Raw genomic sequence first — 14,672 nt, 5'->3', positions numbered from 1 at the left:
GGGCACTGCGTTCCGCTCTCCAAGTCGACCACATGAAAGATTCAATAAGTGACGGCGGGAGCACAGCGGCCGCCGGGCTGCGCCGCACCGGGGCTGTGGGAAGGCCGGCAGCCAGCTAGCCAGCCAGCTCGGCACATACCCCCACCACCACCCCCCGGCATCCCGGCACAATCGCCGCCCGCCCCCCGCCGCCCCTAGGGGGAGCCCGGAGGCCGTTGGCCTCTCAACCGCCGCCTGCGGGGCAGGGCCGGGGAGGGAGGGGGGGTCTAGGCCGCGGAGCGCCATTAACGCGGCCCCGGAGAGCGGGGGGGCTTCTACGGTGAGGTCGGTGCGGAGGGGGAGTAGGGTTCTTCACACCTTCCGCTCTGTTCTTTAGGGCGGGAGGTCTACGGAGAAGAGCTCCTGTTCAGCCACCTTGTACCCAACGTCCCATCTTGCCAGCGAGTTAAAATATGTAACAGTTTTCACGTGGTTTGTTTTGTTGTTTTTGGTTTTTTTTGTGGCATCTTGTATGCCAAGGAGATGTTTATTGTTTGGAGGAGTTGGGGTGGCACTAGAAAATCTGCAGAACACTTCTGTTATGTCCTTTGAGGTGCTGTGGGTTGGTTCCCCCCTCGAAAAAACCCCCAAAGGTTACAGCCTTGATTGCTTCACATCACTTGTTCGTGGGGTACATGGGTAAGTATTGTAAAGAGAATAAATTGTTATGAATTAGTAGCTGTTGTATGCAGTAAAAGTAGAAGTCCAGAACAAACCAGTTTGGTTTGGTCAGGTATCTGGGTCAGGGTATTGGGGCCTGTTTAACCACTGGGGAAGCTGGGGTGGGGGTGTTTTGGCCCAGGCGAGGAAGGGACCCCTGGCGGAGTCTTGCCTGGAGCCAGCTGTTGACTGACCCTCTTTCCTTAGGGCTTGAGGGCTGAGCTTATTAAAAAATGCATCCCCAGTGGGGTTTGTGGTGGGTAGGGCCTGGGTGGCCAAAGGAGCACTCTACCTGCAACTCTGAGGTTATAACCAAGAATTCCAGGATAAGTGATAAGTGGCTTAGCAGGCAGATTTTATTTTATTCATTGGTGACTGCAAACCAGTGCTGGGCAGTAGGGAGAATGAAGGAAATAGGGTTTATTTAAAAAAAATTAACACGTCAATTTACATTTTGCCAAAAGTTAAGTTGGGATGGTCAGCTCTTAAAGCCAGATTTTGTGTTTGGAACATTCAGGGTCATGGAATTACTCTGGAAATGGGGGTGGGGAGCTGTAGAAACAGGACAGCTACACATAAAGGCACAGTTTCCCTTGGCACTATCCTACTTGACTCTGGTGACTCTGCTCACAGTCAGTGTTGGGAAAGGGATTTTTTCCCATGGCTGATAGACAGGCATCCCATAGAGCCTCAAAGGGGCAAAGCACACACGGAGACCATATCTGGATTGGCATTATGAAAATGCAGCAGCTAAGGAATCCCTCCTCCAATTATTTCACTTCCTTGCAAGAAATTTTAGCATGCAGATGTGACTAATCCAGGCAACGGCTGTGTCCATGTTTTGATCTGGCTTCAGTGGTTCAGCCTGTTCCTGCATTTCACTGTGGCTGTCCTGTACAAGAAGTGCACCTTGCTGGTGGTGCTGGAGGGCTGTTTCCAGGGAGGTGCTGAGGCTACACAACTGCAGGTACAGTGACAGTGGAGAGACATGAACGTTCCCTGCAGTTGATGAAAAGTGCCAATGACAATCCTATTAGGAGTTCTGAGAAAGAACAGTCATCAGCAGACAAGTTACAATCAAGTTTTTACTTCCATCTTCAGCCCCAGACCTGGTTTGAATTGTGTGTCATTAGAATGATTGGATAACAGGTTCGTGCACAATGCTGAAATTAAACTTAACCCATCTAATTATGTCATAATAGCCATTGGATTTTGGGTGTTTTTCAGCTGTTAGTGATAGATCTCATCTAAAATAGGAAAACAGTTCTAGTGGGTAAGGAGAGAAAATATTAGCAGAAAAGGCACGCAGAGCATCAACATAATGTAAGTGAGTTACCTTGTACCTGAATGGTGTGTTTGCTCTGGAAAACAGAAGAAGCCATCGAGTGCATTTGGCACCTGGGAGGCTGAGGATGAGTGCTTCATATGGGGCTTCTGCAGTTGGTTTGGCATAACTTTGCAAAAGGTTCACTGATTAGGCCTGTCCTTGTCACTGTTTGACAACAGTCGCAGCAGCCACAATAGAGAATTCCCCCCACTATATGCAGAATAATGTCTAGCTATCCCTTCTCACACACCACTTTTGAGTACAAGGTGAAACAACCCTCTGTGGAACTTTAGGAAAGAACAGACATGGGAAAGTGCAGTAATTTAATTAAGTGTCAGAAAAAATAACCTAAATAACCTATACACCACATAAAAGTGTAGCAGAAGCCAAAACAAACAACTTCTTAGCTTTTTTTCTAGAACTTACGCAAATTCTCTGGTATAGAGCGTGATAGAACCAGATCCATCTTGGTTCTTTGTAAGGTAGCTCACTGCAGGTCTGTAACAACACATTTTATGGTTGAAATATTTGCCCAGTACTTCAGGTGTGAGAAAAGTGGTGTTTTCAAGGTGAGTCAATATAACTAATGAAAAAAAGGGAATTTACGATGAAATAGAGATAGTAGACTGCAAAATCTGTCCCAATTTTGTGATGTATGTTATCTCAAAATTTCCTGTGAATTAGCATTAAGTTCATAGTGCAAAACAAAGGCATGACTTGGCCTGGTATGTTGTTCCAAAAGGAAGAGTTAAGAATATAAAGGTACAATTCCAGGTAGCATCAAAAACACCCAAACAGAAAATATGTTTGGTAGCAGGATCTGTGATATGCTACTGAAAGTATTGTCTTTACAGTTGGGGAAATTTTGGAATTTATATTTTTCAGAAAATAGAGAAGGAAAATTTTTTTTTTTTTTTAATTTTAGGGAAAATAAAAAGTATAAGAATTTTGAAAATATAATTCAGAGACAAGCAGGTGATTTTTTTTTTCATGTTCTTAAATAAGAAATATTTAGAGTAACTTCTATTTAAAGATTACTGGTGGCAACAGATAACAGTCATTTAGGGTAACTGTCTTCTAGTACAGTCTGTCTCCCATTTTTGTTGTAATGCTCAGACTGTCAATATTATTCCATTAAAACACAAATAGGAGATATATGAGTATTAAAGTTGTTTTGGTGCTAGATAGCAGGAGTCCCTAGGGATGTGACAGTAAAATTGAATGATTTTTCAACTGTCCTAATATCACATAGGTAATAATAGTGCATATGCCATGGACAATATAGTGTGAAAAAGTCTGCATAAAACCTAGCCATTAAAAGCATTTTAAACTAGCCTTTAAAATAACATTCAGATTTTTTAAATGTGTGTAATATTTGCATTTATAAAGAAAAAAACTTGTGGAAGATGGGTTTTTTCCCCCCAGAATTATAGCACCAGTAATCTTTAATAAAAAGAGATCCTGCTGGTTCTGTCCATGTGTGGATTTTAAAAGGAGTGGGTGATCTGCCTGATTTTCCTGGCTCCCTCTTCAAGCAGCCCCCAGATGAGCTGCTGCTGAAAGGCAACTGATTACTGGTTTGCAGAGAGGTTTGCTTGTTCCAGCAGAAAAGCTTCCATTTCCATACTTGCAGGTACACCTATGGAAGAAAGCTGAGGAAAAGATCTATGCCCAGCACAGATTCTTAGGCTTTCCCTGAGCATCAGGCAAGCCTCAGTGAGCCCTAGGAGAGAATCAGTGGGTTCCCATTTCTGTTTGCCAAGGTTGAAGCATTACACAGAACCAAAAATCAGATCCTATCTCTGTCCACCATTTTTGCTTCTAAAACTAGAGAACCACAGAGACTGCTTTTGAATCTCCCTGTGCTCTGGACCATTGTTATTATGTGCCCTCAATCACTTGTTGTCTTTATGATTTCACATGGAAAATTGAAAATATTTGGAAGTTTAAAATTACAGCTTCCATAAAGACAGCGTGTCCCGTCTTTAAAGTGGAGGGTTTGCACTTCCTTTATTTTTTTTCTTTCAAAGTTTGTGGCTAAAGCAAGTATAAAACCTTGTGTGACCATTTTACACCTGCTGGCTGACAGTGGACTTGCTTGTTGTGGTTACCTTTCACATCTGTCCTTCAGAAGTCAATGGTAGAGCAGGAATCTGCAAAGTGAAAGTAGAGAAATCTGCCTGCCCATAACAAGACATTACTGGAGGCAGAAGATATACACAGGTTCCCACCTCAGACCAAGCAAAACTACATTGCTGGCAAGCTACATTCAGCAAGAATTATTTATTCCCCCATTATTTATGATCAATTTATGATCATAAATTGTCAATTTAAGATCAATTATATATATTATATGATCATATGTAATATGATCATATATATATATATGATCAATATATATTATTATTATCAATAATAGTTAATAATTACTTAGAGTACATACTGTCTTTTCAGTATAGATATGCACAGATCCAAACTAGAGCTTCCATCACTAGGGCCTCTGAGTTATATAATGATGCAACTGTTAAGCAGTAACAATGAGTGAAACACTGGTTTTCCATTTGCTAGAAGCACCTATTCAAACCTGTTCACAGAGAACACACTGGGCAAATCACAGAGCAAATGATGAGCCCAGATTTGTTAGGTATGTAATGAAAGAGAGTAACACAGTGAAGTGGATGAATTTCTCACTGTGGGCTTGCTGCACAAGAAGAGGGCCACAGAGCTCTTCCCAGTCCTGTAGGAGAAGAGCAGGATGCATGTACAGTGGTTGGGTTGGAAAGGATGGTACTCATCTCCCATATGAGCAATGGTCACCACTAGAGCCAGGGGCTGGGGATATCAGTTATGTTGATTATTGGGGATGTCGTGTTTGTCCTCCTTAGATGATGTGTGACTTTGGCTAGGCTGGATGGAGGTGGTTTGTCACTTCTGCTGACACTGGTCCACTTTGCTGGAGCACTTCAGTCCATGCTGGAACCCCTGGTTTTCCCCTCTCTGGCAAGTACCCTAAAGAGTTTCACTGAAGATTTATTCTCATGCAAGCATTGCAAGCAAAGTGGAACAGATCCAAAACAAGAGGCTGTGACAAAATGGCCTCATAAGGCAATCTACTTGTATTTAGGGCGTGCTTCTGAGGCCGTGGTTCAATGGTGCTCTAAGTCCAGATCCAGGCTCCTTGAGTGTGATCTAATCCATCACAGCTAGATTTGTACTGCAAGTGCTGACACTGGGTTCACACTGCTTCCAAAAATGTTGATGGGTTATCTTTAACACCCAGCTTTATGCTGATTGAGACTGTTTGTTGTCTTGCAGCCAGCAAGAGGTCAGTGTAAGGATAAAGGCAGCATAAAACCCAGTCACATGGCAGGTTCAAGAGAAGTAAGTTTGAGTGATTTCCTCTGGCCTGGATGAGTTTGGTATTGCTGGTATATGTACTGACTTACACAAATCTAGGATCCATAGATTCAGGGACAGGAGAATGTGTTCTCAAATCTCCTCTGAGAGTAATTGAGGCAGAACAATTGCCATAGAGTGGGTAACTGAAGATACTTGCTCAAGAGGGCAGATCTTTTGTTCAGACTCTGGTTAAAGTGACAGTCAATTTATTGGAAATGGAAGAAATTAACAACATGTAAACCCAAGAATATCTATTGTCTCTTTTGTGGCAATCTTACTAGATGTTGTTGAACTGTTTCCTTCAAAGTTTTAAAAGGAAAATGAATTTCCAACCCCCACCTCCAATCCATTTTTCTGTTGTTCAGAATTCTTGTGGATTTCAGCAGAAATAGAAGAAAATTGGCACTCCCAGATTCTGTCTTCTGCTAAGAACTCAACCGAATCAGACACTTTAGTTTACATACCATGTGCCTATAGCTGGATGCTTCATGCAAATAGCTCCATGCAAACTCTCCAGTACTTGGAGAAAACTTGCCCCTCTCTCAAAGTCTAATCCAAATATATGTTGTTCACTGTCATCATAGTCATCAAGAAAAAATGGCCTTAGCAGTGTGCGTTTCCTGGGGATTAATAACTGGCTGGGTTAGTATATGGCCTGAGAATTGCAATTTAAGGTGCAAGCTCCCTCTGTTCTGACATGTGACCTTCCATTTAAATTAGGTTCTATTGAATTTCGAGTTTTTCGTAGCATGAAGTTGACTCTGCTCCCTCCCTCCCAGTTTAATGGGTGGCAATGCACTCTAGAAACACAACTTTCAGCTGTGTCATTAGTGCCAAAGTACTACTGCTGTGAATGTGACCAAAGACACCCATTTGTTCTGCTGGGGCTTTCAGAAAGTTTTAACTGTTTTTTCTGTGGTAGTGAAGGAGTTATTTTCAAAGCTGTGTGAGAGTTCATACCAGATCTTTCAGTTCAGAGTTTCATTGAACACTGTCATGGCCCATCAGCTACAGAAAGATGGAGGTGGGGAGTGGTAGAAGATGGGGTTTATGGAAGGAATGATAGAAATAAGGAAACCAGAGATGTTTCTTGCCTGAGAACAACTAGAAGTTTCCTTATGTGTCAAGTGGGCCATTTTAGTAGGTGTGGCATAAATCGAAGATAAATTAAAACTCCTTGAGTTTCCATAAAACAAAAGAAAATGCAACTGTTAGAGATTTTCAAAGACCTTAGCCCTGCCTGAGCAGAGATTATGCTGTATGCAACCTTTGCTCCGATCAGAGAGCCCAAGGGCCATCAGCAGAGCTGCTGGAAGCATTATCTGTGTAGCTCAGGTACGCCTGGACATAAGACCTGTTGGTCACAGCAGAGATGAGCTAAAGGCAGAGCAGGAACACTACAGTTACCTGTTTGAGGCATGAAAATACCCCAGCAGCTCCATGGCACACCTGCCTTTCCTTGCTGAGCTGTGCCATTGTTTCCTTCTTTAGGTCGTCTGAAGCTCCCTCAAGTACTCATTAGCAAAAGAAAAGCAGGATCAGGCCCTAAATATATGGAAATTAAATGCTGTGAAATCTGTTAAACTCCTCTAGGACTTTTTCACAACTTTATTACAGTTGCATCAGAGGCTACTTTGTTAGGAAATACTGACATATTTTCTGCTCCCCCACCTCATAGCACTACTGTACAGAAACTGGTCTGACAAGGAGCGAAAATACAGCGTTGGAAATAAATTTGGTGTTATGCTGAAAGTCGGCAATGAAACGGCACAGAATACAGTGGGTGAGAAAGCTTCCCCTTCCTAAGGTAAAGCCGAAGAAGTGACCTCTTTGTGGGACATGCTTGTTGAGAGCCCAGGGGTCACATCATATGTACTGCACCAGACAAACCACACCACACGTGCCCGACAGTGCTGAACTGTGGGGGCTGAGGCATTTCTCCAGCTTCTGACTGCAAATGCTAGGGACAAGGGGGCATATGATAAAACAGAGTGATTCAGAAAGTGACAGCAGAAACATCGGAGAAGCAGACATAGGATGTAGAAAAAACACACCAGAGCCTGCAAGAAAAACCCTTGTAGCCTGACCCTGAGAGAAAGCTAAGAGAGAGCGAGCTTGAGCTGTGGTTCAAAAGAAGCCTGAGAGTCTGAAAAGAGAAAGCAGTGCCTATTGTTTTGTCTCCCGCTGTGCCCAGAGTAATGGGACATTGTGTACATTCTTACTAAACAAACAGAAGCGCATTAGAAAGCCCAGTTTCCTCCCTCATCAGTTTGTTCTCCAAACAGGGTCTGTAGGGACCCTGAATATTGGCTTACCACCCGGGTCAAAGAGGGTAACAAGAAGTATATTAATAAAGGCAACTTTCTGCTCAGAACTGATTCTGTCTTTTCTTGTCTCTAGTAAAAGATTTTAGTCCTTGTCTGTGATGATACTGTCATTAACATTGTCATAGCAACTGATAAACAAGGAGAAAGAGATGTGTAACAACTTTTTTTTTTTTTTTTTTTTTAAACAGGCAGTTCAAATGTCTTACTAACAAGTAATTTGATGACGGAATTTAGCAAAGCAGTTGCACAGTAAACGAGTTTATCTTTAAACATAATGCTCTTTTCCATTTTAACTGAGCATAAAATTGTATCTTGAAAGGATCGGCAAAAAGCAGTGCTTCATGCCTCTTGAGCAGTTCCATGTGACATATGGGCTTTCCAAGCAAGAGTTTTATTGACTGTGCACAGTAGCAACAGATTTGAGTTAATGTTCCTGTGAACACGTGTAAGGGTTTATCCAAAAACTGAAGAAGGGGAAAAAAAAAGGCACCTTTGCCCTGCTTCTAAGAAAAAAACAAGGCATATCTTACATCAAACTTACGACATACCTCTATAAATAAAGCAGCTGCTGGCAGTGACTGGCTTCACCACTTGCACCGAGAGGGGCTGAAGAGGGCTCCGTGACCTGTTTGATTCCCTGCCCACCAGTGATGCTCCCAGGCGTGTGCCACCCTGAAGCCTCAGGTGGAGCAGGGTCAGATGGGGTGTCTCTGCCCAGAGGGGTTAAGCCCCAACTTTGTCTGGGTGACCAGGTCTCCAGTTCATAACAAAGGTGCTATAACCAGCATCCAGAATGTGTTGCTTGCTGCTGAATAGGTCACATAGGGTGCTGAAGAACACCCTGCGTCCCTGCTCCCAAGCATCCTGCTCCATGCTGGGAAAAGGGTCGGGCACTATTTACTTAGCAGCTGGGTAGCAGTGAAGGGCAGAATGAGCCTCGTACACAAATGCACGTCCTGTGTTTATTTTAGCACACAGTGCTGGCCAAATATTGGCCTAAAATTATTTTTTAAGCTCCCTGCTACCCCAGTTGGGGACTGCTGCCACTGACTAGTGCTACAAATAATCCCTGTAAATTAATTGGTGCTGGCATTACAAATGCAGGAAGAAGGCAAAAATTAGTGGATTGTAAAACATTTCTGCATCTGAAGGATTTTGCTGTAGTAGCTGTATACACACAGAACAGAAATAAACAAACATATGCTCATATGGTTATATTCCTGCATACAGACACAGACATATATATACTTGCATTTATATACATATATGTATAATCACATTAAATAATGGGTAATGTAGCAGGGAAAATTGAATGGTAGAGGAACAAAGTTGGAAAAAGTTTCCTGAGGCTCCATAGCTTCACAGAGGGCATTTCTTCAGGAAAGGCTTTCAGTTTGCTTGAATGGATCTATGATGCTTTTGTAGTAATGAGTGATTTTTCTCTCATTCTTGCAAAAGTGCAATGATTTGTAGGTTGAGTTCCTCAAGGCCCTCTCATCAGCAAGAATAAATTCCCTCCATTTTTAAGTCTTTCATGAGTACATTCTCCCCTGTTGTCTGTGCCTCCCTTATGCCCAAGCATAAGTGTGAATTTTACTCCAAATTCTGCCTGAAGTTCAGTGTGATTTTTACTGGGGAGGTAGCTGAGATCTCTGTGTTGCAGTCATACAAGTTTTTCATAATTGACACGAGGCTGCATAGTTGTGGCAAAGCTGCAGTTTTACACAACTGAGGAATTAAGAGCGCAGCCTGTGGATTGTCTTAGGTCCTAAAACCACAGGGGAAATAGATAAATATTTGATTTGAGACCTGCCACTGCACTTAGGAATAGCATCTGTCTGCAGTAAAGCAACACAGTGGAAAGAAGGAGATTATTATTTTCAATTTTATTCAGATGCAGAAGAAGCGAGCAGAGGCATAAGAGAAATCTCCAACTTTAGTATAGCAAGAGATGGACAGCTGACCATATGAAATAGTAGGAAACTGTAGCTCCTGAAAGCATCTCTTTGGGTGGTGGCACCATGCAGAGTCACTAACCCCAGGATAGTAATGCCAGCCCTTAAAGATTGCATGCTGACAAAGGACACTGTGGTATTCACACTGCACACAAAATACTCTTGCAACAAAGTAAGAAAGGCTTTGTGCTGACCCAGCAGAACTATGTAACAAATGCATCTTTAAATATAGCTTTATCTCAATGAAGGGTAATCGCTTTTTGCCTTTTCTTATTGTGTGAGATACGCTGTAAACTTCATTCCTCAGAGAGCACTCTATGAAGTCAAAGTAAGAAACAAGAAAAATAAGGATGGCAATGAGTTGTAAATTCAGCTTCTATGTCAAGGAAACTACAATGAACTGATACACTTTCTGGAAAAATCACTGGTTATATATGCCATTCCTAGAATAAAAGTAACAGAGATTCAGTATACCAATACCCACAAGGTGTAGATGGAGATGTGGCTGTCACAGGATCACAGAAAGGCTGAGGTGGGAGGGGACCCCTGAGGATCATGGACTCCAAACCCCTTCCTCAAAGCAGGAGAAACTCAAGTTCTGTCCTCAGGGCTGGGTCCATTAAGGTGTTGAATATCTCCAAGCAGGCAAACTCCACGTCCTCTCTGGCAACTTATTCCATCATCACAGTAAAAACAGGTTGTCTTGTGTTTAGAAGGGATTTCCTGTATTTCTATTTGTTCCCATTACCTTTTGTTCTGTCTGTGGCCACCACTGAGAAGATTCTGGCCCCAGCTTCCATGCTATTTCACATCAGGTGTTTATACACATTGATAAGATCCCTCAGAGCCTTACCTTCTGAAGGTTGAATAGTCCCAGCTCTAAGTCTGTCCTTGTATATTTGGGTGCTCCAAAACCTTAATTATCTTTGTGGTCTTTCACTGGACCTGCTTTAGTAAGTCCATGTCTCACTTGTACTGGGGAGACCAGAGCTGGACCCAGCACCACAGGATGTGTCTTACCAGTGCTGAATATATGCAGAAGTTCACCTCCCTTCACCTCCAGTGATGCTCTGCCTCATGCAGCCTGGAAGACTGTCAGTCTTTGCTGTAAGGGTGCATTGCTGGTTACTGCTCAACGTGTCCTTCACCAGGACCACCAAGGACTTATACAATGCAACTTTTCAGCTAGCTGGCCCCAGCCTGTCCCCCTCCATGGGGCTGTTCCTCCCCAGGGGCAGGACTTGCCATATCCCTTTATTTAACTTCATGAGGTTCCTGTTAGCCTGTCAGCCTTGTTCTCCAGTGTGTCAAGGTTCCTTTGAAATGAACTATAACTTAGCAATCTAGTTAGATTGCTAGCTAGGCCTAGCAATCACTCTTCCCAGTTTTATAGCATCTGCAAACTTGGTGAGGATGCACTGTCCTAAGGTTCAGGTCATGAATGAAGATGATAAATAGTACTGGTCCCAGTGTCTTCTGCTGTACAACACTGGTGATCAGGCTCCAGTTGTTTGAGTCAGTGATCACAAGCCTTTAAGTACAGCAGTTCCACCAGTTTACAGTCCACCTTCAGTCCATTTATTTACTCTGTAATTCATCAATTTGTTGGATATTATGTGACTGGTGTTGTGGGAGACAGTCCTGCCAAAATTGAGAGAAATCACATCCACTGCTCTCCCCTAATATGCCAAGTCTGTCATAATCATTGAAGTCTACCAGGTTGGCCAAGAATGTGACATCTTCATAGTAGACCTTGCTGGCTTGCTAGAGAGACTTGAGTAACTTCTAAGGAATTGTTTATTTAATGATATCTGACTTCCTGATCACAAAATGCCCCTGAGAAGATTATGCAGTGTACTTGTGTCCCGTCATCTCCCTGCCCCAATGTATTTCACTCCATGGGACTGAAGTAATTCTTGGTCTGTGTGTCATTCACAGATTTTCTTATAATTTTGATCTAATGTTCAAAACTTTAGCCGATCCATGTGACCGTTTATTCATGTAGCATGCTTTGCTCCCCAGTTAATACTTAGAATGAGGTTTCAAGGACATCTGGTAAAAAATGGCATCCAGGAAGTATTGATATCCAGTGAAAAAAGCCAGTATTTTATGTACATCACTACTATTTTTTAATTTTCTTTTTAATTGGGAAGCTCGGGGAAACTCAGATGTGGACTAAAGACATTAATTTAAAGTGAGAGCTAACATTACCAGAAAATCCTGAAATTTTAATGGAAGTCAAATACTTAACAAAAAGATTGTAGCTTGAGATTTTGTTTTGCTGTTCTTAGGAGTCAAATTTGTCATGGTACTGTGTAAACCCTGGGGACCTCCTGACAACCTTCTATGTTTATTCCTTTAGTGGGTTCCCAAATCCTTGGTTCCTGCTAGAAGTAGACTCCTGGGAACAGAAGATAGCTGATGGACCTCAGTCATGAAAATGGCTCTGCCTTGTACCACTCCAGTGGCCTTGCTCGCAGTGGGCACAACAGCTAGAATTAAGGCCAGGGTTTAGGTTACTGCTCTTCCTATTTTTCCAACCTCTTCTTGAATAACATATTAACATCTTTAAACAAGGAGGAGTAGAAGCATCTTCTGCATCTCCCCAGAGGTGATTCTTCTTATCTTCGCAACAGCAGTCATTTTTAGTTTGTTCATCCATCATTCAGTTGGGCAAGAGCAAGAAGATGAAGGACCATTCACCCCTTGATGTTGGTGAAAAGCCTGTCAGGCTTTTGACAGCTCAAATGAGAGACAGTTAATAAAATTATGATTGAAATTTTAAATGTCTCATTGAGGCATACCACAAAATCCTTTGCTGTCAAATGAGCACTTGCAGTAACTTCTAGTTTTGCCTGACTCTGTGTTCTGCTCACATCAGACCCATCAGGATTTTAGGAGCATCACTTTTTCATAGTGGGCATGCTCAGCAACATTAACACAAGCATTAACACTCACTTTACCTGCTGACATTACTGTGGCACATTAGTACTGTCATTTGTATGCACACAGCAAAAGGGCAAGAAAATTTAATGAAGACTCTTTAAAATGGGCTTAGCTTCTCCGTTTCACCTGATTCAATCACGAACTGATTCAAACTAACAATATTTTACAACCAATTCAGTGTACTTGAGTTTGACATGGATTTTAGGTGATGCTTTAGTCCTGTAATAACAAATACCTTGTGTGTGTGGTTTTTAATGACTTCTTTACCTCACACATTTTGCAAAGGGTTTCTGTTTGGCCCTTAATCCAAACAAGAAGTCTGTGCAGCCAGCAGTGCCACCAGAGCTCTTAAGAATAGTTGTGGCACTGCTCTGCTGTCCATCAGTGTGGCACAAGAGCTGCAAGAACCCTCAGACCTGCCATACTTGATGAAGTCCATCAACAAAAGCACAGGGCCAGAAGTCTGCCTGCCTTTCGCTGAGACAGATGTGTCCCAGCAGCATTTGTGAGGGCTTTTTGTTCAAATTTTGCTCTTCAAGGTGCATCAAAGTATGGTAACTTCTTTCCGTACAGGTTTTTGCTGAGGAGAGCGTAAGAAGCCTTTATAAGCTCGCTTCAAACAGAATAGGTATCTGTTTCTGAGCCAATAGCCAAAACCATATGTAACCATGAAAATTATAGCTAAGTAATCCATCAGCACATAGATTTCAGCTTGGAAGAACATTTTGAGTACCAGCTCCACTTTAAGTGTAAGTTTATATACATAATTTCAGTGGGGCAACCACCTGTGCCTAGAGGTATGTGTGCCTAGAGCTATGTGTGATTCAGGGTATCACTGAAAGAGGGTCATTAGAAAACCCACTAAATTGTAGCTATATGAATTTCTCTAGGGACAAATACAACAACAGCTTTGCCTTGGCTGTCTGTGTTTCTTTTTTGTAGTACAATGTAAGCAAGATCCTATTACTTTGCCATATTGATGGCATACCTTCATCCATGTACAATAGCACATTCCCAGCATCTTACGTAGTTTAAAACTGATTTTTTTCCACCAATGTGATGGGTTTTTTACCAATTTTACTCCTCCGAATCTTCTAGAAACAATCATATTGATCCTGTGTTTTCAAATGATTTAAGGAAGAGGAACTTACGTGGTTTTCTAATTTATTATTCTGTTCATCTCTGCTGCCCTTTGTTGTTTGTACTCATTTTCACGCTCAAGAGCGAATGTGCTTTCTGTCAGTTTCCTCTGTCACACATTCTCCTGCTCAGAGTTCTTTTGTTCTAATACTCTTGACATTTAATCTTGGGCACTTTAAAGGTTCTTTCTCTTTACTTTATTCTATGATTTATTGATTACTTCCATCTTCTGTTTCCTTTAGCCTATTTCCTTTCATGTTTTTTCACCCTTCCCACTTCTTGTTATTTCATCTCTCGATCCAAATAACGCTTCACAATTCTGGTTTTAAAGCCACCAACTCCACACAAGTTTTCCTCCCATTGGCTTGGCATAGCAGCACATTTTTTACACACAGAGGCCCAAAGGCATTGTCAGTGATTACAGGGGTCGTTGTTACTGATGAATGAGTGGCCGCCACACATTTACAAAGAGCCTGCTGAGCCACATTGTCCTCTGCAAGTAGTCCCTGTAGAAGTCATCGGCACTACTCACAGATCAAGGGGCTACTCAGTGTGGGAAAGTGACACTCCACACTGGGACTCAAGTCAGCATTGTGCAAGGAGAAGCCTCCTTCCCAAAGGCTGAGCAATGCCAGCTTTGCCAGCCTGACTTAATACTAGAATAACTATGATGCCAAACGAGGGGGTTTGCCAGCAGTTTTAAGACTGTTTTGCCTACACATTATGGGGCAAATTTTGTACCAGGTGCTACCAGGTGGGAGTTGCACAGCCAGTGACAGAGTGTGGTTGTGTGTGTTCTCACCCACATTTCTGTGAGGTACCATTCTGTGCTCTCCAGACAGGAGCCAGCTATCAAAGGAGGCTTCCCTTTGCCAGAAA

General features: G+C 42.4%; 1 long non-coding RNA gene across 1 annotated transcript; it reads left to right on the top strand.

Annotated features, from left to right (window-relative positions):
* Positions 1 to 243: 243 nt before the first annotated feature.
* On the top strand, positions 244 to 7,799 carry LOC139792660 (uncharacterized). The gene is made up of 2 exons (XR_011724337.1): positions 244 to 678; positions 7,104 to 7,799. It is a non-coding gene; the product is annotated as an uncharacterized lncRNA (long non-coding RNA).
* Positions 7,800 to 14,672: the final 6,873 nt, after the last annotated feature.

This window comes from Heliangelus exortis, chromosome 2 (genome assembly GCF_036169615.1).
Source record: "Heliangelus exortis chromosome 2, bHelExo1.hap1, whole genome shotgun sequence".
NCBI classification, from domain to species: domain Eukaryota; kingdom Metazoa; phylum Chordata; class Aves; order Apodiformes; family Trochilidae; genus Heliangelus; species Heliangelus exortis.
Note: the sequence above shows the minus strand (reverse complement) of the source record. Positions and strands in the feature narration are given on the sequence as shown.